Source organism: Ailuropoda melanoleuca, chromosome 6, assembly GCF_002007445.2.
Source record: "Ailuropoda melanoleuca isolate Jingjing chromosome 6, ASM200744v2, whole genome shotgun sequence".
NCBI lineage: Eukaryota > Metazoa > Chordata > Mammalia > Carnivora > Ursidae > Ailuropoda > Ailuropoda melanoleuca.
Genome location: NC_048223.1, coordinates 7,794,432 through 7,816,975, shown reverse-complemented (window position 1 = coordinate 7,816,975; position 22,544 = coordinate 7,794,432). Strand labels below are relative to the sequence as shown.

The following is a 22,544-nucleotide window of genomic DNA, read 5'->3' as shown; positions in this document are numbered from 1 at the left end:
CCTTTTCTCTGTTGAAAACCACATGGTTCACATTTCTCTTCCCCCTCCAGCTCTTTCCTGGAGGGTAACCTCAGTGTGGTCCCCAAGGTTTGCTGCCTTGTCCTTGCCATCAAGTATACAGCCCTTTCTCATTGTTACAAGATGCTAATGGATAGAAGTGAGACAGCTCGTTTCTAAGAATTGGAGGCTTCCCAGAGTTCAGATTCTTCAGTCCTGTCCGTCCATCAACCATTCACTCTACTGCCTCATGAGCACTGAGCAACATAATCCTCCTCTCATATTCCCAGGCAGAGTGGAGCTGATTAGAAAGCCCCGTTTGAGAGCCATCTGGTTGGTATATAAAATTACTGCCAATGAGCAAGATAGTCAGCTGGCCACATAACCAGGAGGCAGGAGACTTGGAGTCCAGCTCTTGGCCTAACCGACCTAAAAAGCAAGCTAGGCTGGGTTTTTTAGAATCACAAACTGTTCAGAGCTGGAAGGGTTCTTAGGGGCAAAATGTATAGGTGCTAACAGAGAGAGTTAATCACTAAAACGGTACATTTGTAGCACTAACCACGGTTGAGGAAAAATCTCTTACTCAAAAGTTAGGCTTTTGAAAAGTCCATTTTTAATATATGTTGGGGAAGGGACTCATAACACCAACTTAGTTTATCTGTTCAGGACGAAAACGTTATTTGTGAATGGAAACAAGATCAGTCTTGATTGTTACACTGACTTTTCTTTAACTGATAATTTAGATTAGAACAATCTAACAACCTGATAACAAATTTATTCACAAATGCTGAATATATTAGGTATAAAAGGGAACAAGATATACATTTTAATACAGCAAATGGGCAAACTCACTTATTAAATGTGTGATCTTGGGCAAATGACCAGATCCCTCTCGGACTCAGCTCCTCATCTGTAACAGGAAGTCACCTGGTGGAATGAAAGTTTTCCTACTTCTTTTGCCTCATAAAACATTCCCAAATTACAAGAAATCGACAATCCAAGTGGCTAATCTGCTTTCTACTCTTAACTTTTCAACGTGGTCTAATTGATTCCTCCTTTTTAATTTTATCTTTTCCACCTGCTGGTCCAGCCTGTCTCCCGTTGGTGGCGTCCTAGGTACCCACAATGCCCAGGGCCTGGGAGGTTAAGGCTGGTTCATGGGAACAGAGTTAGTCCTAGCTTCAGGGAGTGGGGATCCTGTCTACCAGGATTCTGCACAAGAAGAAGATTCCTACATCAGGGCAGAATGTGGATGGAGGAGGTTTTATCCTCTGAGAATTGGTGGAAAGATCTAGACTTTGGAAATGGTCAGACTTAGGTTTGAATCCTAACTCTGCTATGTACTATGTGATGAGAAATCCCAATTAGTTGCTCACCCAAATTTGACAATAACTAATGCTCACCTTGAAGGATTATTGGGTTAGAATTAAATAATATAGGGGCGCCTGGGTAGCACAGCGGTTAAGCGTCTGCCTTCGGCTCAGGGCGTGATCCCGGCGTTATGGGATCGTGCCCCACATCAGGCTCCTCCGCTATGAGCCTGCTTCTTCCTCTCCCACTCCCCCTGCTTGTGTTCCCTCTCTCACTGGCTGTCTCTATCTCTGTCGAATAAATAAATAAAATCTTAAAAAAAAAGAATTAAATAATATAATACAGCCAAAATATTGAGTATGTAGTAGGTTCTCAATAAATGGTAGCTATTATAGACTTAGCTCTGATCAAGGTAGAAAGCAGAAGTTCCTGCCTAGCTCTCTAGGCAAGATATAGATGTTCAAAATAGCATTGGACTTTCCAAAAAATTTAAGTTAAAATATCATCCAAAGCCATTTTTAGTCATTGATAAATTAAGTCACCACATTGTTTCCAGGGCTAAATACATTCTTATAGACAGATGAAATAACCTCATAAATTTTCCAAACTTCTTAATTCTAAGAATTTAAACAAAAATGTTATATTTGCCAAACATCTCATTTGTAAAAATTTAGATTAGAATGGCCTAACCTGATAAAAAATTTACCCACAACTATTGAATGTCCATATTAGGTGTAAAATGGAAACCAGCTGTAATTTTTAATGCAGTGAATGGAGTAAAGAAATGCGCAAACCAGTCCAACTGTTTATAAACCAAGGATTCCTCTGGGACTCAGTGCCCTGACTTTACTCTTTTTTTAAACATACAGAGTCAAGTTTGTTCATACTTGAATTATGTACTTTGCATAAGCCATGCAATTTAACTTTAACCCACAGGACTGAACATAAAATGAACTCAGACTGCAGAACAACAAGACTGTGAGCAAGGAAGAGTGTTAATCAAAGTGAAAGACACACCTCTTACTGCTGCCTCTGTCCTTCTCTAGCCTACTCCTACCAGATTATTTAGGGTTCCTTATACTTGACTCCTCAAAGTGGCAGAAACAGGTTACAATTTTTATCATGAAAAAGGGACTTGTCTTTGAAATGAATGTTTGTGTATATGCCCTGACGAAGTTGATGAGTAGCACATGATTTTTAAGAAAATCATAAGTGAATACATACCCTTGCCACTTGTAATCATGACAAAGCCTAAGAAATTCAGGCATGGGCGTGGTTTTTGTTTTGTTTTGTTTTGTTTTTTTTTAAGTGCAAAACAGGATTTACTAGTTGAGAATGTCTGCCTAAACAAGCTCATCTATCTGAACGCTTTCAACTACAGTTCAAATTTGTTTAACACAAGCAGGTTTGGTAAATGGGCCAAGTTTGCTCATTGAGCATTTTTAGAACATCACAAAATAAACCAATACGTAGCTTTTAGGCTCATTTTGATAGAGGGTAGACAGAGAACACACTGGGAGGTTTGGAAACCATTTGCCCTGGCAAGTTTTAAGAGTATCAGTAGGGGACATGACCACATTCACCACCATGTCCCTGGGAGGACATAACCCTATTCACTCATGTCATGAGTGCCTGATATGGATTACTGTCCTTGTCACTGTCATTTATTATCCCAGGCAGAGGAGGCAGCGACTTAGTTCTATGTGGTCAGAGTTAATTCTATATCGTGTTTATTTAGCCTACACGATAACAATTTGTGAGTATCTTCACACGATTGTCAGATGTTCTTACTGGGAAATATCTGTACAGACACAAATAGCATCAAATGCCTAGGTGTTCACTTCAGCCTCCTCCAGCCCCGCTCTAAGGACCCTGCTTTAGAGTTCAACGTATATTAAATTGGTACCTTGTAACTCAGCCTGAGAGTCTCTCTAATTTTTGACCCCCATGGTAAAAAGGAGGAATTAGCCTAAGGACACTCCATTCTAATTTTCTGTCGCTGTCGATGCTAACCAGAGCTCATAGAGCAATGTTGTGGGGGTGGGGAAGATGGTTCCACCATTGGTGTTAGACCAGGAGCTACTGTTTCCGTTAGAGCCACGTTTATTCCTGGAGTAGTTGTGGGGGAGAGATGTGCTCCAAAGAGAAGAGGATTCGGTGTGGTTCAGGTATGACTGACCATCTGGACAACCCAACCCAGAGACTAAGTATACGGGATAGAGGTGGGCTGCTGCTTTCCACATATTGAGCTGAAAATCACTTGGGTTCTGGGGAAGGAGATAGAATAAAAGCTAGAAACAAAAGATCTGGTTGTGAAACCTAGTACCTAAGTTAAGATGTTTGAATACATTTTCTCCTTTAAAAAAATTCTGGGGAAATTGAGTATTTTTGCTAATCTGACTATTTTTAGCCAGTCCTCATAGAAGATCGAGGCGCTGGGAAACTAGCAACCCCAGAAAATATTAATTCATTTTTGCACGTGTTAAAATTAATTAACATTAGTATATTCAGTGATACAACAAGGCAATTAAAGACTTTTGGAGAGATAAGAAGAAAAACATAAATATATGTTCAAAATCAGGCTCATAGCATTTTATAAAAATGTTGGCTTACATCCAGGATCTAAGAGTGGGGGTGGGTATGGTTTCTTTGTAGCTGAAGAAAGTGGAAAAGAATCTGCTTTATTTCCTTAAAAATAAAAGACTTCTTGTTTTATACACCATGGTAAATGAAATGCTTTTCTGTTTTTTACCTGCCGGCAGTTTCTGGAGGAAATTTTTCTAGCAAGCTATGCCGTTTTCCTCTCTTCAGGGACATGGTGACACTGGTTTTGTAGCAAAACAGTATTTGCTTATTAGGCATTTCTTCAAAATCCTGAATAAGCAGCTCTTTCCACATTTTTTGTTCTACATGTTAAACATTTCATTGCAATTTGAGCTTCAATTATGTGTGTGTGCGTGTGTGTGTGTGTGTGTGTGTGTATTGATAGGAAGGATTGAAAGAGGATGCATAAGAATTCTTGAAGGTTTTTTGTTTAAAAAAATTAATTCCAACAATTATGTATTGGACTCTCTACAGAAGGCAATTCCAATTTATTACACAGAGCCAAACTAGATCTCATCAATCTTAAGCGGCGGGGGTAGGGAGGTGGTATTGAAGAAGACGTGAAATTTGGTGTTTGAGTAGATGAGATTTAATTTTCGGAAAACATTTCACTCATAAAACGGATGGCACCCCAGTGTCAGCCCTGACCTCCATGATGTCAATGTCATCGTGCAAGCATAGCTAAGATAAGCCTCAAAGTAAAACAAAGAAACATTGCATTTCAGCACAACACCATTTCTTCTCTTATAGTATTTACTATGTTTATACATACAGCCTTTCGATATTCCTGTTAATGCCTTGTTACTTTACAATTTAGCTTTTGGAGAGGGAGGGAGGAGAAAAATCATTTTGCATGTTCTATGTTCTGAGCAAGTGCGGTGAGTATGCTGCTGCAAGTCTTAACATTATTTAGGTCAGTATCCTAAGGATAGCTTTTATCGTTCATGATGGTCAGCTATACATCCAAAGGAATTCAGCATCAATTTATTTTTCTGTACTGATTTTATTTGCTTCTAAGTTTAAGCAAATTCATTCACATTTTAATACAATTGCAACTGAGGAGGTATCTGCCATTCTGTACTGCAGATACATTTAGCACGATACATTTACACGGCTTGTGGTTAGAGGTTATAGCACGGATACAGACAGCCCGATCATGCATTCTTCTACAAGCCTGCCGGCGTCATTGAGGATCTGAAAAATAATCTAGAAAAGCTATACCCTATATTATATTATTTTTTACTTTGCAATAGCATAACAGTTCTTTTGTTTTGTTTTTTTTGTTGTTGTTAGCAATTCTATGAAATTAATAGTCTAGAAAATGCATCCCAAACCAGATACATACTGTATTGAAAGCTTTCTTCAAGAAGAAGATATGACAGTATTCATTCCAGCTTATTTTCTTCATTAGCAAAAGGATTGCTTGATTCTCAGAAGCAAAAGGACATATTCATTGTGCAGCAGCTCTGCTTAAGTGTATGAAATGCCTTCTACTGTCTGGTTGCAGAATTTGGAGTTTGCTAAACAGTGTTTAGTGATTGGGCTCATCTTGCATCACCAGTTGATGACATTTTTCTTTGTTCCCTCCTACCCAGTTGAACCAAGACTCTGAGGCTGATATGCAATGTCACTTACAACATTAATCAGATACTGCATTTAAGGTGAGCTGTCCCTTGCCTCCTCCTTCCCCAGTGCTCGTGTGCTGCATGCAGTGCGTATCTTGCTTCTGCGAGCCTAAGATGGCAGGCAGGATTAGCCGTGCTTTTGCTGTGTGTGCATGCTGTGTATAGAATTCATTACACGTTGCCTAGTATTTCAGATGTGAGTATGTAAATGCTCGGTATGCCATATCATCTGGTAGCGAAGACTTGTTTTTGCCTCGTTACAGCCTTAGATATTTCAACATCACCTTTCAGTTCCGATTCATTTGCCTCTGGATGTTTGTTTTTCATCACGTTCAAAATAGGATTTTACCTTTTTTTTTTTTTTAACAAAGCCAAAAAAAAAAAACCTAAAAACAAAAACAACAACAAAACTCTGCTACCAGATGGTGTCTCTCCTTTCTTCTTGCATTTGCTGTCTTTTAAATAATGTATGTTGTATTGTTAATTAATGTGAATATCAAATTAAACACTTGAAACTTACATATTTATTATGCAGGTAGGAAGCAAGGTGGAATCTATTTTTAACTCTTATGCACTCCATGGTGTGCAAACAACTTGGTTCTCAAATTTGTATTTTCAGTGCTGGTATCAGTGGTTTGATTTTCAGCAAATGTGACAGTGGCCTTTGCAGTGGTCAGCTCCGGGCTTTGAACTCTCAGAGGAGGAAGGGGAAAAAAATGCAACACACCACCTCCTTGGTTGCAGTCTCAGAGAAACCTTGGATGAGAAACTTCTTTTTTTCAATCCTGTTTTCCTGTTGATAAATTCAGTTCTCGTGATCACAGTACATTCAAGCTGTTCTGCGTATGATTTTTTGTGTGTGTGACAATTGCATCTAAAACTTGTGAGCAAGAAGACGGAGAAATCAGTTGGTCTCCATCGCTTTACATAAAAATGGCTGAGTGTCTTGTCATGCTAGCACTGCATTAAGTGATACATACAGGTAGGTCGAAATTTGCATGTTTTATAGATTTTTTTGAGTCATGCAGCAAGAATTTTAGATTGGTTAAAATATGACTTTTGGAACAAACATTAAATAAGACAGCTGTAATTTTTTGGAGGGAGGGTATTAAATTGGATAGACTTTCCTATTCAGATACTATATAAATATATGGCTTTGATAAACTCACAAAATGATTCTGCTATAAAAGTGAGATGATTCCTTTTTAAAAAATCATATATATGATAGGTGTGGCGCCATTAGACAACAAAAGAATTTTTTGAAAAGTCTTTTGATTCAGCTCCATTTTAGCTTGAAACTAAAAATAAATGGGTTTCTTGAGATAATTTCAAAGAGCGCAAACAAGCTTAATAAGAAACATTTAAAATATTTAAATTTTAAGAAGCGGTCTTTAAACGTGTTATATGAAAGATGAAAATAAAAACTTACATGCTTCCGAAATCAATTTTAGATAATATACAAGAATAAATATGCTCTTTGTATATCTATTATTCGGAAAGATGAGGAGTTACAATTTTTGAAGGGGGGGTATTAAATGTAGATGGCCCTGTTAGAAGAAAAAGAGCTTCACTGAATGAAAAAGAGCCCCTAGAATGGTTCATTGCAGACCATACAGCTGTGGTTCTGTAAGTACCAAATTCTGGCACTTTTCAAAATAATTTCATGTGCTCTTTCCTTTGAGCTTAACTTCTGAAATATATTTTAGTTTCAAATTAACACTGGGCCAGAACCTGTCTCCTTGGTAACCAAATCTTGTTTAAAAATGCAATAACAGATATGCAAAAGATTGTCTTTAAAAAAGAAACAAATGGTTAATGAAAATTTACAGTTCTTTTTCCTCTCATATAGAATCTGGTCTAGTTTTAGACGTTTTTAAATGCGGTCTTCAAGCCTTAAAAATTAAGCCATATTTCTACACTTATAGAGAAAGCTTGCACAGGGAGAGCTTTTTTCTTCCTCCTTTGTGCTCAGTACTTTCAAAATTAAGGTTTTCTTTGTAACGTGCTCCAGAATGCTGGTCAAGGTTTGTGTACAGAGGTGTAGTTTCATTATCACTGGTTCACCAGCGCCACCGAAACAAAAGGCATCTCAGAAATTCTGAGAATCAGAAAATGCTTGTGCTCTTGTTTTCCCTGATCCCTCCATTGGTAACCTCAGAGCTCTCGGTAGAGAAGGACCCAAACCCAAGCCCACCCCCCCAATGAGACGTGCACATGGAGCCTTTGTGGGAACGTCTTTGTAGATGGGTTCGGAGGAAGATACTGGCAAACCTGAAACCTCTATGAGGTTTGCTCCGATGTGAAGAACACTGAGACTCAGAACCATCTGTGTAAATAGCTGCTTTATTCTAGCAGTTGGTCTAATATTCCAAAGCACCGTGTGTAAAGGCAAACCTCTTATGGGCTAAAGGTTTGTTGCTGCTGTTGTTGTGTTGTTTTGAGGCCAACTTGAATATTTTGCTCGGAGTCTTTCTCTGGCTCAATGATATTAGAACATGATTCATCTCATAGTGATTTCGTTTTTTGGTCTAGCCATGAAATAGCCCTCCTGCAACACCTTTTTGTTTTGTTTTGTTTTGTTTTTTGGCTGTTTGGGGGCCATTTTCCTTCTTGTTTGTGACTAAAAATGACTAAGTACATTTTGAATGTAGCATCAATCAGAAGATCATAAACTGAGGAGAAATGTCGGAAACCTGATTCAGTCTTGCCTGTTTATTTCAGTACCAGTAGCATTAACAGTTGCAGGAGGATCAAGCTAATTGTCATTCACTCTTGAGCAAATAATGAGCCAGGCATTTGTGATTAAAACACTATTGCTATTCAGAAAGATTACAACTACAATGTCTTCTGTTTTGATAGGCCGGTACAAATCAATTATTTTGAACCTATTTGAATCTTAATCACAAGATTAGATGGATGCAATGGGATTGTTTTACTACAAAAATGAACGCCAGATAGATTCAACAGTGTATTTCTTCTTTATAAAATGTTGATCCTTTTATTGTTAACTCAAGCATGGTTGCGTCATCTCGTAGATTTTCATAACTAATGATTTTTTTGTGGCATTATTCATTTATGGTGTTCTTGGTCTTGCCTAGAAAAATTTTAAGCACAATTCAAGGAGGTTGAAAGCCAAATTAGACCGATGGGAAGTATATTGTACCATTGTCATTCTAATAAATAGACCAGTGAATGGAAGAATAATAATTATTTATTACTTTGTTGTGTTTCGCCTTAATGCTTTGCCTTCATATTTCACAGAAATATTTACAAGGCACAAAGCTTTTCTAAACGTACCCATTTACAAATATTATTGAATTTCCTAGTCTAGCCAAAAACACTTCCTGATGATCGCAGAGATGGCACCTACCCCTTCTCATTGTTTAAAAGGTTGTGCTTAATCCATTTACACTTTTTGGCTAAGGTGCTTATATTGGGCAGGCCAGAGCAGGTGCGACAGAAAGAATGTGCAAACAACTGCTTTATTCTCACCAAAACAAAATGAGCAAATCTGTGGTTTTCTACTTGAATGATTTATAGTCTACAATTCTCAACTCTTTTTCTTTGGAGAATAGGAAATGTTTTTCTGAGCCTTAACTCAGGGCGAATACCAATATTGCATCTCTTGCCACTAGAGTTCTATTGGTCTACTTCGTTCACTTACGTGGATCCCCCATAGAGAGACTGGTGGCCAGTCCCTGTTTTAGAGCTGGTTGGTAGGGGAAGAAGGATCAATAAAAAGAGCTAGCACCTTCACCTTTAATACCAAATCCTGCTAAGCCTTTGAGTTCCTGGAACCCTGTGGTTCATTCCAATAGCTCCCTCCCAGGGGAAATGCTGTTCTTAACAACTTTGTTGGTGATTAAACATTCGACACATTTATTGAGCACCTACTATATGCCAGGCATATTCCAAAGGCTGGAAATAGAGTAATGAGCAAGAGAGATCAGGGCCTGCTTCTTAGAGATCTGCCTCTAGCGTAGTGGAGTGGCAGGGATGGGGGAGCTCAAAAATAAATGTGTAAATGATTAAAGAAGACAAGTGCAAAGAAGAAAATTAAAATAGAAATTTGAAAGGCAATGGGGCGCCTGGGTGGCACAGCGGTTGGGCATCTGCCTTCGGCTCAGGGCGTGATCCCGGCGTTATAGGATCGCGCCCCACATCAGACTCCTCCGCTATGAGCCTGCTTCTTCCTCTCCCACTCCCCCTGCTTGTGTTCCCTCTCTCGCTGGCTGTCTCTATCTCTGTCGAATAAATAAATAAAATCTTTAAAAAAAATTTTGAAAGGCAAGAGTGATATATTGGGAGGAGGAGAGCCACTGTAGAATAATTGGCCTTCCTGAGGACGTGGCATTTAAAAAGGGGAGACCTGCATGGTAAGATAGACCCAGCCGGGTGGAGTTCTGCCGGTATCATCACGAGGCAGAGGAGTGCGCATGCTCAGACTGCAAACTCCTTTCTTTGTGTAACTGCCACTATAACAGATCCAGATCTGATGACTTCGCAGGTTAAGACTTTCCTAGGTCAGCTTCCCCTGCAATGAGAAGGGTGGGCTAGGCCCGTAGCTGGTTTTGGTCAAATTCCCAGGACGCAGTGCCAGTGATGTCACTGCCTTTGACCCAGTCCCACCCTGAAACCACCTAAGAAGGTGCAGTGGTGCTGATGAAATGCTGGCATCGATTTAGCGCTAACCCCAGAAATCCACAGAAGAAAGGACTCTCAGAGATTTTTTTTTTGTAAGAACTCCAGAAAATAAACTCATGGCAACACATGGAGATGACCATTTCCTTCAATTTTTTTCAAAAGCAAATGGTGAAAGGGTCTGTCCCATCTTGCCAATACATTGTCTCTGGCCTCTAACACCTAAAACGTTTTCAGCTCTACAGATCTTTTTGCCTGACAGTGGCTTTCTAAAGACCTTACTACTTGGCGTAGTATTTCTATGTTTGAGCAAATAATACCAAAGAAATTCTTTTTGGGGCGCCTGGGTGGCACAGCGGTTAAGCGTCTGCCTTCGGCTCAGGGCGTGATCCCAACGTTATGGGATCGAGCCCCACATCAGGCTCCTCCGCTATGAGCCTGCTTCTTCCTCTCCCACTCCCCCTGCTTTGTGTTCCCTCTCTCACTGGCTGTCTCTATCTCTGTCAAATAAATAAATAAAATCTTTAAAAAAAAAAGAAAGAAATTCTTTTTAAGAACCAGATCTCTTTTATGCCTTTTAGGTTAGTCTGTTGATAAATCTCTGAGAACAAAGGGATAGGTTTGCTATATAAGTTAGAGACTATGAGACCCTTGGGGCACGTGGGTGTCACAGTTGGTTAAGTGCTCTACTCTTAGATTCTGCTCAGGTTGTGATCTCAGGATCCTGAGATTGGCCCCTACGTCAGGCCCCTCAGTGCGTAGTCTGCTTAAGACTCCCTCTACCTTTGCCCCTTTCCCCCGTTCACTCACTCTTTCTCTCTCTCTCTCTCAAATAAATAAGAAAGAAAGAGGGGCGCCTGGGTGGCACAGCGGTTAAGCATTTGCCTTCGGCTCAGGGCGTGATCCCGGCGTTGTGGGATCGAGCCCCACATCAGGCTCTTCCGCTATGAGCCTGCTTCTTCCTCTCCCACTCCCCCTGCTTGTGTTCCCTCTCTCACTGGCTGTCTCTATCTCTCTGTCGAATAAATAAATAAAGATCTTTAAAAAAAAAAAATAAGAAAGAAAGAAAGAAAGAAAGAAAGAAAGAAAGAAAGAAAGAAAAAGAAAGAAAGGAAAGAAAGGGTAAGACAGGTAGAAGCCTTCAGAATGTGTCAGAAGCATCTTCTAAAACCAGGTCGTAATTTAGGGGCACCTGAGTGGCTCAGTCAGTTGAGTGTATGCTGACGGCTTCGGTTGTGATCCTGCAGTCCTGGGATTGGGATTGAGCCCTGCCTTGGGCTCCCTGCTCAGCGGGGAGCCTGGTCCTCCCTCTCCCTCTGCCCCTGCCTCAGCTTGTGTGGGCGCACACATGCTCTCTCTCTCTCTCAAATAAATAAATAAATAAAATAAAAATAAATTGTAATTTAGTGGGTTTTTCTTATCACATGTTAAAGGTGGCCTGGCTGACTCCTTATACTTTGGTTTTGACTAACTTATGAACCATTCCCCTGCATGAAGGATATGCTAGCTCTTTGTAGCGGTCTTGCCACCAGTGGAGGAGTGGGCTTCACTCAGTTCACTTCTTTGAGCATTGGTTGTTGAGCATCTACTGTGTGACAGATACAACTCCAACCCAAGCGAAAATGAAATATGACACGAAACACCCTATGAAACTTCCCTCCAGGTTCCTACACAAGGCTAGAGCATTGTATGGACAGGCACAATTGTGTGGCCGCTCTGTTCCAGACAGAAATGAATGGCATGCTGTTCTCTTAGGGGCCTTTTATACCGTTCCCTTGGAGGCCAGCCTTCCGTTTGGGGGCATTTCAGCTGATGGCAAGGGTGGTTCTTCCTGGGACTCTGTGTCTCATCCTCATCACCTTCCCAAGATGTCTTGGCTCCTAATAAGCTGCCGTATGTCTGGCTGTCCTCTTCCAAGCTGGTCTGCCTGCATTTGCCAGGTGACTTCAATAACGGCTGCCACCCTTTCGCATTCATGAGCAGATGTTAAGTTGAGAAGCCCTTGAATATAAAAATTTGAATTTGTGATGCAGGCAAGATGCTTCTGCCTTTTTACCTTCCCTGGCTGACAGTCGGGGCCTCCCTGCTGGCTGTCCTGCAGAAGGCTTGGTGGGTAGCAGGTATATCAAAGACCAGTTGCCAAAAGCTCATGTCTCTGTTAGGTGATCCCAGTGTGGCTCTGCTGTGGCCTCAAAGTCTCATTGACCAGAATATTGTTCTTTTGATCTGGTAACTCATTTTGCATCTTTTGCCTTTATTCTTTCCTTGCTTCTGCAGCTATTCCTGCTCAGGGTTCAAGACAAGCACTTGGGCCTACACTCACTACATTTGGTCTGCAGAGGGAGTTTGTTTTCCGGTTCCGTTTTGTTTTTAAAAAGCCAGTGTAAATATTAGTTCTGTGTTCACGAAAAGCTGTGAGAGCTTTCATGATTTTCTTTATATAATACAATAAACCTCTTCCTTCCCCTGTGGTCATTGCTGCCAAACGGACATTTTGAAATTCCTTTTTCATTTTGCCTGCTAAAAATCTTCTACCCTATCTGAGGCCTTGCTCTAATTAAGGCCTAACAGTCCTGCCCATCTTCCCCAGCGCTGAGCCTGAGCGGAGTGCCTGCCCCGAGGGCCTTACAAGCCAGTGAGACGAGAAAACAAAAGCCACCAGCTGAGAATGTGGTTAAATCCCAGAAGGGCAGTGCCCTTGTAATTCCCCCCCCCCTTCTCTTGTTTCTTGAGCTGTGGAAGGGAAGAGGGGAAACTTTAGTAGGGAAAGAGAGGGGCTACATCACTGAAGGATTCTCTAGAAACTGCAGGCTATTGAGGAAACGATGTGGAAGAGAAGGGGGTGGTCATCTAGGAGGCGAAATGGGGAGATGGAGGTGACCACAGACTGAGAGGCTGGGGGCGGGGGCCCGCACAGAAAATAAGAGGAAACAAAGGGAGCAGTCAGGAGGCCACGGGTGAACAAAAGGAGATGCTGCTGTGCATACCCTGAAGGGAGGGGTTGCAGGGTACAAGGGAGAAAGGGTGGAGAGGGGGTGCAACTGAGCAAAGGAGTCTTGGGAAAGCCCCTAAAATGCAGGCTGCAGGCCTGCTACATAGGAACTGGTGCCATGTTGTTCTGTCTGGCTTTGGTGGTGATGTTGGTCTTGCTGCTTAATTGTTCCATGTTGGCTGTTACAAAGAGCCTAGAGATTGACATCCTTGAGGGTAATTTATCCCAGAATCTTATGAAGTCCCCATTGTAAGGTTCCTATTCTCTGAGGATGCCAGAGAGCCCCTCATCACCAACCCCCCCATCACTCTACTAGATCTAGATTAAACTTGAAATTAAATGAGCAGACTTTTTACGTGTGCTGTGTGGTATTATACAAAGCAAAGACTAGAAATAGACCCAAAATACCTGATTTTAGCTGCAGATTTTAGGAACTCTCTCCCCAAGTTATGTTGCCCAAGGCAGCTATGCTGCTGTGCTTTTGGAGGCCCTGAGGCCTGCTGCTTGCTCTTCCTCAGCCTATGCAGACCTGCTCCGAGTGCCAAATGTTATTCTCACTGAGTTCCTTGATTGGGTGCCTGTGGGGCTCAGTCCATTAAGGGTTTGCCTTCAGCTCAGCTCATGACCCAAGGGTCCTGGGATAGAGCCCCGTTTCGCATAGGGCTCCCTGCTGAGTGGGGAGTCTGCTTCTCCCTCTGCCTCTACACCTCCCCCCGCTTGTGTTCTCTCTCTCTCTCAAATAAATAAATAAAATCTTAAAAAAAAAAAAAAAGGAATTTGTTGATCTTCAAGAGGACCACGCCAGCCCTTAGTGTTGTCAACATCCCTGTACTGCCTTTTGAGCTCTCACCAAAATGTCAGTCACAGACTTCAGTTGCTGTCTCGACCTTAGACACACTTTATTTTGACATTGAGGGAACTGTGGCCCAAAGAAGTTTTGTCTTCTCCAGGTCACTTGGAGTGTTAAGAGGCCATCCTTGACTCCTAGTCCAGTGCAGTTTCTACAATAAGCTGCTTTTAGGTCACAGGGGACGCCCAGGAGTTTGCACACTTTTTCTGTGAAGAGTCAGATAGTAAATATTTTAGGTTTTGTGGATTCAGGCACAACTGAGGATACTATATAGATATTTATGTAACAACTGAGAAAACAAATTTCCATAAGCCTTTTATTGACAAAATTTAAAATTTAATAATATGTACTATTCAGTATAACAATAATAATATATGCACTGCACTGTCATAGATACAGAAATGAATGATGGTGGCTGTGTCCTAATACAACCTTACTTGTGGACACTGAAAGTTGAGTTTCATTCAATTTTCACATCATGAAATACTACTCCCCTTTCCCTTTTTTTTCTGATCATTTAAAATTGTAAGAACCATTCTCAGCTTGCAGGCTACACAAAAACAGGTAGTGGGCCAAATTTGATTTATAGACCATAGTCTATGGACCCATTTTCTAAGCCAAAATCAGCAAACCAGGGCCCATTGGTCAGTCCAACCCACATATGTGTTTTATTTGTTAACGATAATTTTAATTGAATACGTTGCAATGTTTTTTTTCTAATTTTCTAAGTGCTTCTAATTATAAATTCTTCTCATTATACTTATAACTCTAATTATAAAAGTAATATATAGCTATTGTGAAATAATTTGGAATGTTACTATTTAGGCATGTATTCTTTCAATCTTTTATCTATGCACAGTGATTTTTTTAAATACTTGATATAATATATATTTTTTAAAGATTTTATTTATTTACTTGACAGAGAGAGAGAGCACAAGCAGGGAGAGTGGCAGGCAGAGAGAGAAGGAGAAGCAGGTTCCCCACTGAGCAGGGAGCCAATGCAGGGCTGGATCCCATCCAGGACCCTGGGATCAGGAGCTGAGCTGAAGGCAGATGCTTAACTGACTGGGCACCCCTTGAGATAATATTTTGTAGACAATTTTGTATCTTCCTCTTATTCATTTAATAGCATATCATTTTAAAGCCTTCCATTACATAATCTTTTAAAACTTTATTATGAAAATCTTGAACCTGTACAAAATATGGAAAGGCTAGTTTAATGAACCCCCATATAGCCATCACCCAACTTCTCTAATTCTCAGTGGCCGGCCAACCTTGTTTTATGTAAATCCTCTCCTGTATTATTTTGAAGTAAATCCCAGATATCATATCATTTTATCTCTAAGTATTTTAGTGTCATTCTCTAAAAGAGAAGGATACGAAGAGGAAGCCCTTATGCTCAGCAAATAAATGCCGAAGTATTTAAGGGTAAAAGAGAATGATGTCTGCAACTTGTAAATAGTTCAGGAAAAAATAGGTAGGTAGGTAGATATGAGTAGAATGTATGTAGGCGTTTTTTGGTACTATTCTTGAAATTCTGTAAGTTTGAAATACTTCTAAGTGAAACATTTTTAAAATGTGAGTTACTAAAAAAATAATTTTAAAAAATGTTATTTTCCTAAGAAAAATAACCACAGTATCATTATCATTGCCAACAAATACTAATTCTTTAATAACATCAAATATCATCGTCAACATTTCTCCTAATTTGGCCTAATTTTTCTAATTATGTCATTTAAATAAAAACCAATTTACTTATTCAAAGCACAATTCCAAATAAGGTCGTTACAGTACAATTGATATTCCCTTAAATGTCATTTAATTTATTGGTTTCCTTCCCTCTTCCTTTCATCCTTAGTATGGCTATAAAAATTTTGTTGAAGAAACTGACCTGTAGAGTTTCCTACAATCTGAAATCTGATTGATTACACTCAGTGCTATTTTACTTGTTCTTCTGTCACAGAGATTTCCTGTAAATCGGTAGTTATAGCTAGAGACTTGATCAGATTCAGATGCCTTTGTTAAGTCAACATGTCATAGAATTTATATAAAAATCCTGATTTTGGCTTTTTGGGAAAATTCTGCAGATCTGCCCCCCCACCCCCGCAAGAGTTGATCTGGGGTTGGGTAGTGACCACGCCTGTTCCCCCCACTTTGGTAGGACATGAATTATCCTGCAGGCCCCAGTTCACACTACTTCCTGCCTGGCTCCCAGGAGCCTTAGAGCCCCTGTTCTAAACACTGCCTCTTTGGGGGCTTTGGTAGACTTCTCAATGCACCATCACAGTAGGCCTTTCAGGAATGTGGTGGAGAGCAGAGATGAGGATTCAGACACAGATTTTCTTAAAATGCTTGAAGGGAAAGAGATAAGCAGCAACATAAAGGGAGGCCAAGGGATAGAAATTTGGTTGATGCCCAGGACAAGGGAAAGAGAGAAGAGAGGTAAAACAACAAATTAACAGAGTGCTACAAACATGGGAGACAGAATGAGTTATAGATTCCCAACCCATGGTGGGAAACTAAGGAAGGAAGTGGGTTTTTAAAAAGAGACAGACTTTAGTCTTTTTATACATTATGATAATATTGAAACCTTAAGAAGAGGCCGGGGGAAGTAAATGTTACAATGACCAACAGTCCTAAATCAGAAAGTGCAAGCATGTAGTTGTGGCCTAGCAGCAATCAAGTGGGGATTAAAGGAAATGAGATAGAAAAGGAGGAAAACCTCCTGGGAAAGGCCACTGGGAAAGGACCAGGAGCCATGCTGTGGAGAAGTGGAAGAACTGGTGGATATATCAGAGGAGAGGATCTCAAAAGTCATAGGATTTTTTTTTTTTCTGATTTGCAAATGTATTGAACTGAAAAGTATAAAAATTTAGAAAAATAAATCCCATTTAGTTGTTTTGGAAAGAATAAACCTTTACAGAAAAGCATAAAATTATGATAAGTTTGGATGTTCCTGGAAATTTCCAGATAGTTCCCCATACTCAGAAGAATGATTAAGAGAGAGACTCTGAGACTGGTTATGAGGAAGGGTGGAAAATTTTGAAGGACAGGCTGATTATGTAAGTTTTCGGCTGTGGTGTTTAAAGCTGTTGCCATGATATTTTAGTTATTAATAACAATTTGGGGAAATCTGCTCGCTTCTGGAGAAGCATTTGGCTCTAATGAGAAAGAAATGCCACTGTTTGTGAATTCCCAAGTGGATGTAAGGAGCCATTCACTTGCTAAGCCTCTTAGGAAAGCCAGAGCCGATTTCACCCTTAACAAGCTGTTGACAGCGTCTAATCAAGGTACCACCTGGAACATGTGAGCAGCATAGAAAGTGGACTATGGACACAGACCTGTGTTTAAATCCCTTTATGTCACTCACCATGTGACCCTGGCAGCTTACCCATGGAAAATGTCTAGGGTATAAATGTTTTACGTTCGTAGCTATGATTCTTACTGCGTGGATGGTAGGAACTTAGAGCTCTGAATAATTGCCTTCCACCAGCAGCCACAACAGTTTACACTTATAGGGCACTTACTATGCGCCAGGCACTTTTGTAGATACTTCGCATGTGTGATCCCATTTAATTATTAAAAAGCCCTACAAGGTAAGTGTAATATGAAAATAAGCCTCATTTTATGGGTGAGGAAGCTGAGGCTCAGGGAGGTTAAGTAACTTGCCTAAAATTACATAGCGAGTGTCTCTGTGACAGAGCTGGGCTTTAAACCCAACGGGACAGAATACAAACGCCAAACTCCCTTGCTTACCACCACTTCCTGCCTTCTAACCTTAGGGAAGCACAGAGTGTCATGCCTCATACTGGCCCTGTCCAACCTCTGGTTCCTAATTTGTGTGCCTCAATTTTCTTGGAGGTCTCCAAATGGTTTTTACAGTTTCCAAAAGCCTCAGCGGAAACACATAAACTTGCAATCAGACCACAGGTTTCTTTAGGTTGGAATCTACTTATTGACTGTGGATTGGCTCAAGTTTTGTAGGAGCTCTGATTGGCGGTTACTTACACAAAAACATTGTAGGGTTGTTTTTGAAGTGGGAAGATGAATCATTAGTTAATAAACACCATTTAGTGGAATAGATCTTTCTAAACATGTGGTCTACTGAGAAAGACTAGAGGGTGCTTGGCTTTGAGAAGTTTGGGAACTGCTAGTGTACATGTGTGTGCATGTTGCTCAAACTGCCAGCCTTTAAAAACCCTGCCTATATTTTTAAATTACATAATTCTTTAATTTGACTTTAAGTCAGTATATTTTTCCTTATTTAAAATGTTTCACTAGCTGTGTATGTAATATTGTAATCTACTTTAGTCTTCAAGATGATGGGGTTCTTAAAATATGTTTGGGAACCGAGATGCAGAATGGCAAACATTGTATTCCAAACTAAAAACAGGGTGACAGGCTTATTATCCTTTTAAGTTGTAACCTAGGAGTAAATCTTTGCTCAAGAAAATTTTGCAATCAGACTCATACTACCAAAATGCGGGGAACACGGATGGTTTTGTAAAAAAAAAAAAAAAAAACAAGCAAAGAAAACCTGCACGTTAGTGCATGAGACCAATAGCTCCACAAGGCGAGCTTGTGTCAGGCCTCAGTAAATACTTTTTCAATGAGCAGTCCCTGAATCTTGGAAGAAAGATCCTAGCAGGCAGTCAGCACCCTTTATTTGAGGAAGAGGACTGGGTCTTTTGCGTGAAATGCTTTTTTATACCATGTTGGGAAAATCGATCTAGGCCTCCCCTGACAGCCATGGGAAAGCACAGGTGACACACGATTCCTGAGAATTGATTACATTAAAACTGCACTTGACTTTCTCCGAATCCTGCCTCTCTGAAATGTGCAGGGTTTGGATGCCCTCCGAGATCTGGATCTGGAACCCAGGGGCCCTTCTGCAGCCCCAGGCCTTGTTCTGATAGTTACAATGGCCGCTAGCCCCCCAAACTAGGTTGTCCTTAAGGCAGGTTCTTCCTGCGTCCTCCCTCGGGAAGGGGGCGGAGGCCACTGCCCCTCTGGTGGAGTCCGGAGCCCCCGCGGGGCCGTCGTAGGTTCCTACCCCCCAGCCCCCACCCCGCCGTCGCACCAGGTACGGTCTGGGTCTTGCTGGGCCGTCGTACTTCCCCCGCTCCCGGTCCCGCCGCCGCCCTCCCGAGGCCTCGTCCTCCGCGCGGCGGTTTCCCCCGGACGCCCCGGCCAGCAGGCTGAGGGTCGGGCCGACCTCTTCCCAGACCGGCCGCGTCCGCTACCCCGCGCCGGGGGCGGGCCGGGCCGGCGGAGCCGAGCCGCCGGCGTCCATTTTCTGGGCGGTGCTGTGTGGCGCAGCGGCCGGACTCGCGGGTCCGGAAGAGCCATGGACCCCCGGGGGGACGCGCTCTCGCTGGAGCAGTCGAGCCCTGTAAGTGCCATTCGCAGGGGCTGGGTGCGGGGCTGGGTGGGCGAGGTGCGGCCTGCGGGCGCGGGGCCCCGGGCGCGACCAGCCTGACCCCTCCTCTTCGCAGGAGGGAGCCCCGAAACCTGGCTGGCAAAGGCTGGCGCAGGACTGTGAGCTCCGCGAACGCTGGAAAGCAGAGCTGCTGCAGGGACCCAGTAGCCGCAGGTGCCCGGAGCCGGGGGCCTGCGCCTCAGGGGGGGAAGGGGGTCAGCTGCAGACCCGGGCAGGTGGCGCCGCGTCCCATGGCCCAACTGCGCGATTGTGCTAGAGGGCGGGGGAGAAATGCGCACCCAAGGGCTGGGGACCTTAGGGCTCAGGTCCAGCAGGCTCAGGAACTGCACTGGCAGTCCCAACTCCCCTCCTGTGGCCTGTGACTGGGACTCCAGCCCCGACCCAGTGGGAACCTGATGATTTTCTCGGTTCAACACCAAGCCCCTAGAATTGAATGGGACGTGCAAAGGCAGGGCCCTGCCCCCAGGGGTTGCAATCTCAGCCTCTTACTTCTGCAAGTAGTTAGGTCTGTTCTGTTGGTACAACACAACCGCCGCTGTAAGCTGCTTCTTTGCAGGGTGTGCAATAAATCACCCCAGATTTTAGTGTGTCCGCGATTCCACTTTATAAGCCCTGCTTTGCTGTAGGTAAGTGACTAATTCCATTCTGGACTTTGTTCCTAATTGAATATTCCTTTTAAGGATCCATTATAGATGATATATGTTATGGTGCCTTATACATATTTTAAAGGTTAAAGACTTTTCTCCCAATTACCAAGCTCAGGTACTCCCGTCAGGTTCGCATGGCTAAAAAGGCGTAGGAGGATTTAGTCCGTGGTTTCAGAGAAACTTCTGGTGAGGTACTATATGTAAGTGTAGTGTTTTTCCAAGAAGTGTAGGGACCCATTAGAAGATTGTGGAATCAGTTTAGTGGGTTACTACGGTAATTTTTAAAATAGATATAGAATACGTAATCCAATATAGAAAAGAAGAGAATAGAAAATAGCAGAGTGTATTGCATATAGTAAGAGTAAGTGTTGTTTTGAGACTTTGGGGTTTGTTTATATAATGTAATTTTTTAAAACAGTAGGTCACTGCCAGAAAGTTTTTAAAACACTTGTTTACGGGTCAATAACGCAAGCTTTGGAGTCAACTGAACTTGTGTTTAAGTCTCAGATCTAACATAAACTACCTGAGTGACCTTCAGTAGATTCCATGACCTTTCAGAGCCTCTTTTTGTGTAGCTGTAAAATGGGGAATGTCTCCTACATCAGAGGGATATTGTGAAGACTATGTGAGGTCACATATGTCAGTATTTTGCTCCGTGCTTGACTTCGAGTAGGTGTTCAATACACATACTAATTGCAATTACTATTGTTGATGAAACATCAACTCCTGGCAGCCTGTCATGGGACACTATGCTTTTTCTTCCTTTCTTTCTCTCTTTTTTCTTTTTTAGGTCTTGATGTGGAGGAGATGGAGGACTCAGAACCAAGAATTTCCAAGTGATTTCTTCCAAAGCACAAGAAACTAACTGTTAGTGCTGGTGTGTTCTGACTGAGGTAACTGAATTTGTGTCTCTCCTTCATCTGTATGAAGTAAAAAAGGGTTTTTCTGAGGGACTGAAGGACTCCCAAGGGGCATATGATTTGTGCCAGTGATCCACCAGATTGGGGGATTACAAAGTGACAGTGACATTTAAGTGCACTGTTATTAAGGAGAGAGGAGGCCCCTGTCATGAAGGGGGAAGTACGTGAAGCAGGGCTTCAGGACAACTGGCTTCTCATTCCAGTTCTGCCAGTGACTGTCGTGGGAACTTCCGTAAATCTCTTTGTAGATCTCTAGCTTGTCCAGACTGGAAGGGCCACAGACATCATTGAGGCCCAGAGAGTTTAAATGGCTCTTCAGGGTAACCCAGTGGGATGGGGCTGAGGCAGGACTACACTTGGATTCCGTTGCTCAGTCATGTAGCCAGCTCAGGGGCTGCTGTAGGGGGAGCACCACGCTAGGCCCTGCGAGTACACATGTGACGAGCCCACCCCCAGTATGCTTGCAGTTTGTGTAGACAAGAGCTGACAGCCCAGCAAAATGCTGTTTTTTTGTTTGTTGGTTGGTTTTTTTTACTCCTCACAATACCCCTACAAGGTAAAGAAGAACGGTGTGAAGGATTAAAATGTGAAAATGCAGACAGGTCATGGAGGGCTTTATATCTCATACTGTATGTGTGGTGCACATTCCATGGGCAAAGCACAATGCCAGGACCACAAAGTTCAAGGCAAGGTGCTGGCCTTCGAGGAGTTTGCAGCCTATACTCCAAAGAGGCGGTCAGATGGGCAGTGCCTGATGTTCACCCGTCCTTCACCTGCCTCTCCAGCAGTCAATGTGGAATCTGTTACCGGAAGAGACCTGAGTAGCTGACATGTCACAGTTCTTGCCTTTCATGCAACTTTTCATTTTTTTCAAATTTAACCTATACTTTTTTCAAATTTAACCTATACTTCCATTCAACTACTAAAACTTATAAACAATAGTAAGGTCTTCTCTGAATTAATTCATTGATTTGTTCATTCAACAAATGTATATTAAGCTCCTATAAGGCCCTTGGGTATTCAAGACCAAACATACTGTATTTTTATAATCATGATATTAATCATGTTCAGTCTCTTAGCAAGGAATTATTTGTCCAACTGTTAGAGATTTGCTGTTGTTAACATACTAGAATATCAGCTGCAGGGGAGTTCAAGATTGACCCATAAAGGATATATAGATCTTTTTAAAACTCTTGAAATTTTGAGAAAGGAATTCTTTTTGGGGTGCCTGGGTGGTGGCTCAGTTGGTTAAGCATCTAACTCTTAATTTTCACTTAGGTCGTGATCTCAGGGTTGTGAGATCAAAGCCCGCATGGGGTTCCACCCTGGGTGTGGGGCCTGCTTGATTCTCTCTCTCCCTCTGCCCCTCCTACCCCCCAAAAAAGAAGGGAATTTCTTCTCTCTATAAATTGTGATTTTGCCCTTACTGTCACCTGCTTATAGAGATCTTTTATTTGTACACTTAACCAATTAGACATAGAGGAAAGCAGTTTGGCAAGGGGCTATCTTTAACTTGA

General features: G+C 41.9%; 1 protein-coding gene across 12 annotated transcripts in view; it reads left to right on the top strand.

The window, feature by feature from the left end:
• Nucleotides 1-22,544, top strand: part of ZBTB38 (zinc finger and BTB domain containing 38) — a 94,891-nt gene that overhangs the window by 12,680 nt on the left and 59,667 nt on the right. For 4 of the 12 annotated variants that reach the window (XR_004625990.1, XR_004625991.1, XM_019806003.2 and 1 more), the window contains exons 3-4: nt 5,508-5,573; nt 20,898-21,000. The gene's annotated coding sequence lies outside the window, so the exon portion shown is untranslated. Of the gene's footprint in view, nt 1-5,507; nt 5,574-6,156; nt 6,520-11,224; nt 19,413-19,828; nt 20,087-20,897; nt 21,001-22,544 lie in introns of those variants that run through there. The other 8 variants (XM_034661899.1, XM_019806002.2, XR_004625993.1 and 5 more) reach the window with 6 other exon arrangements.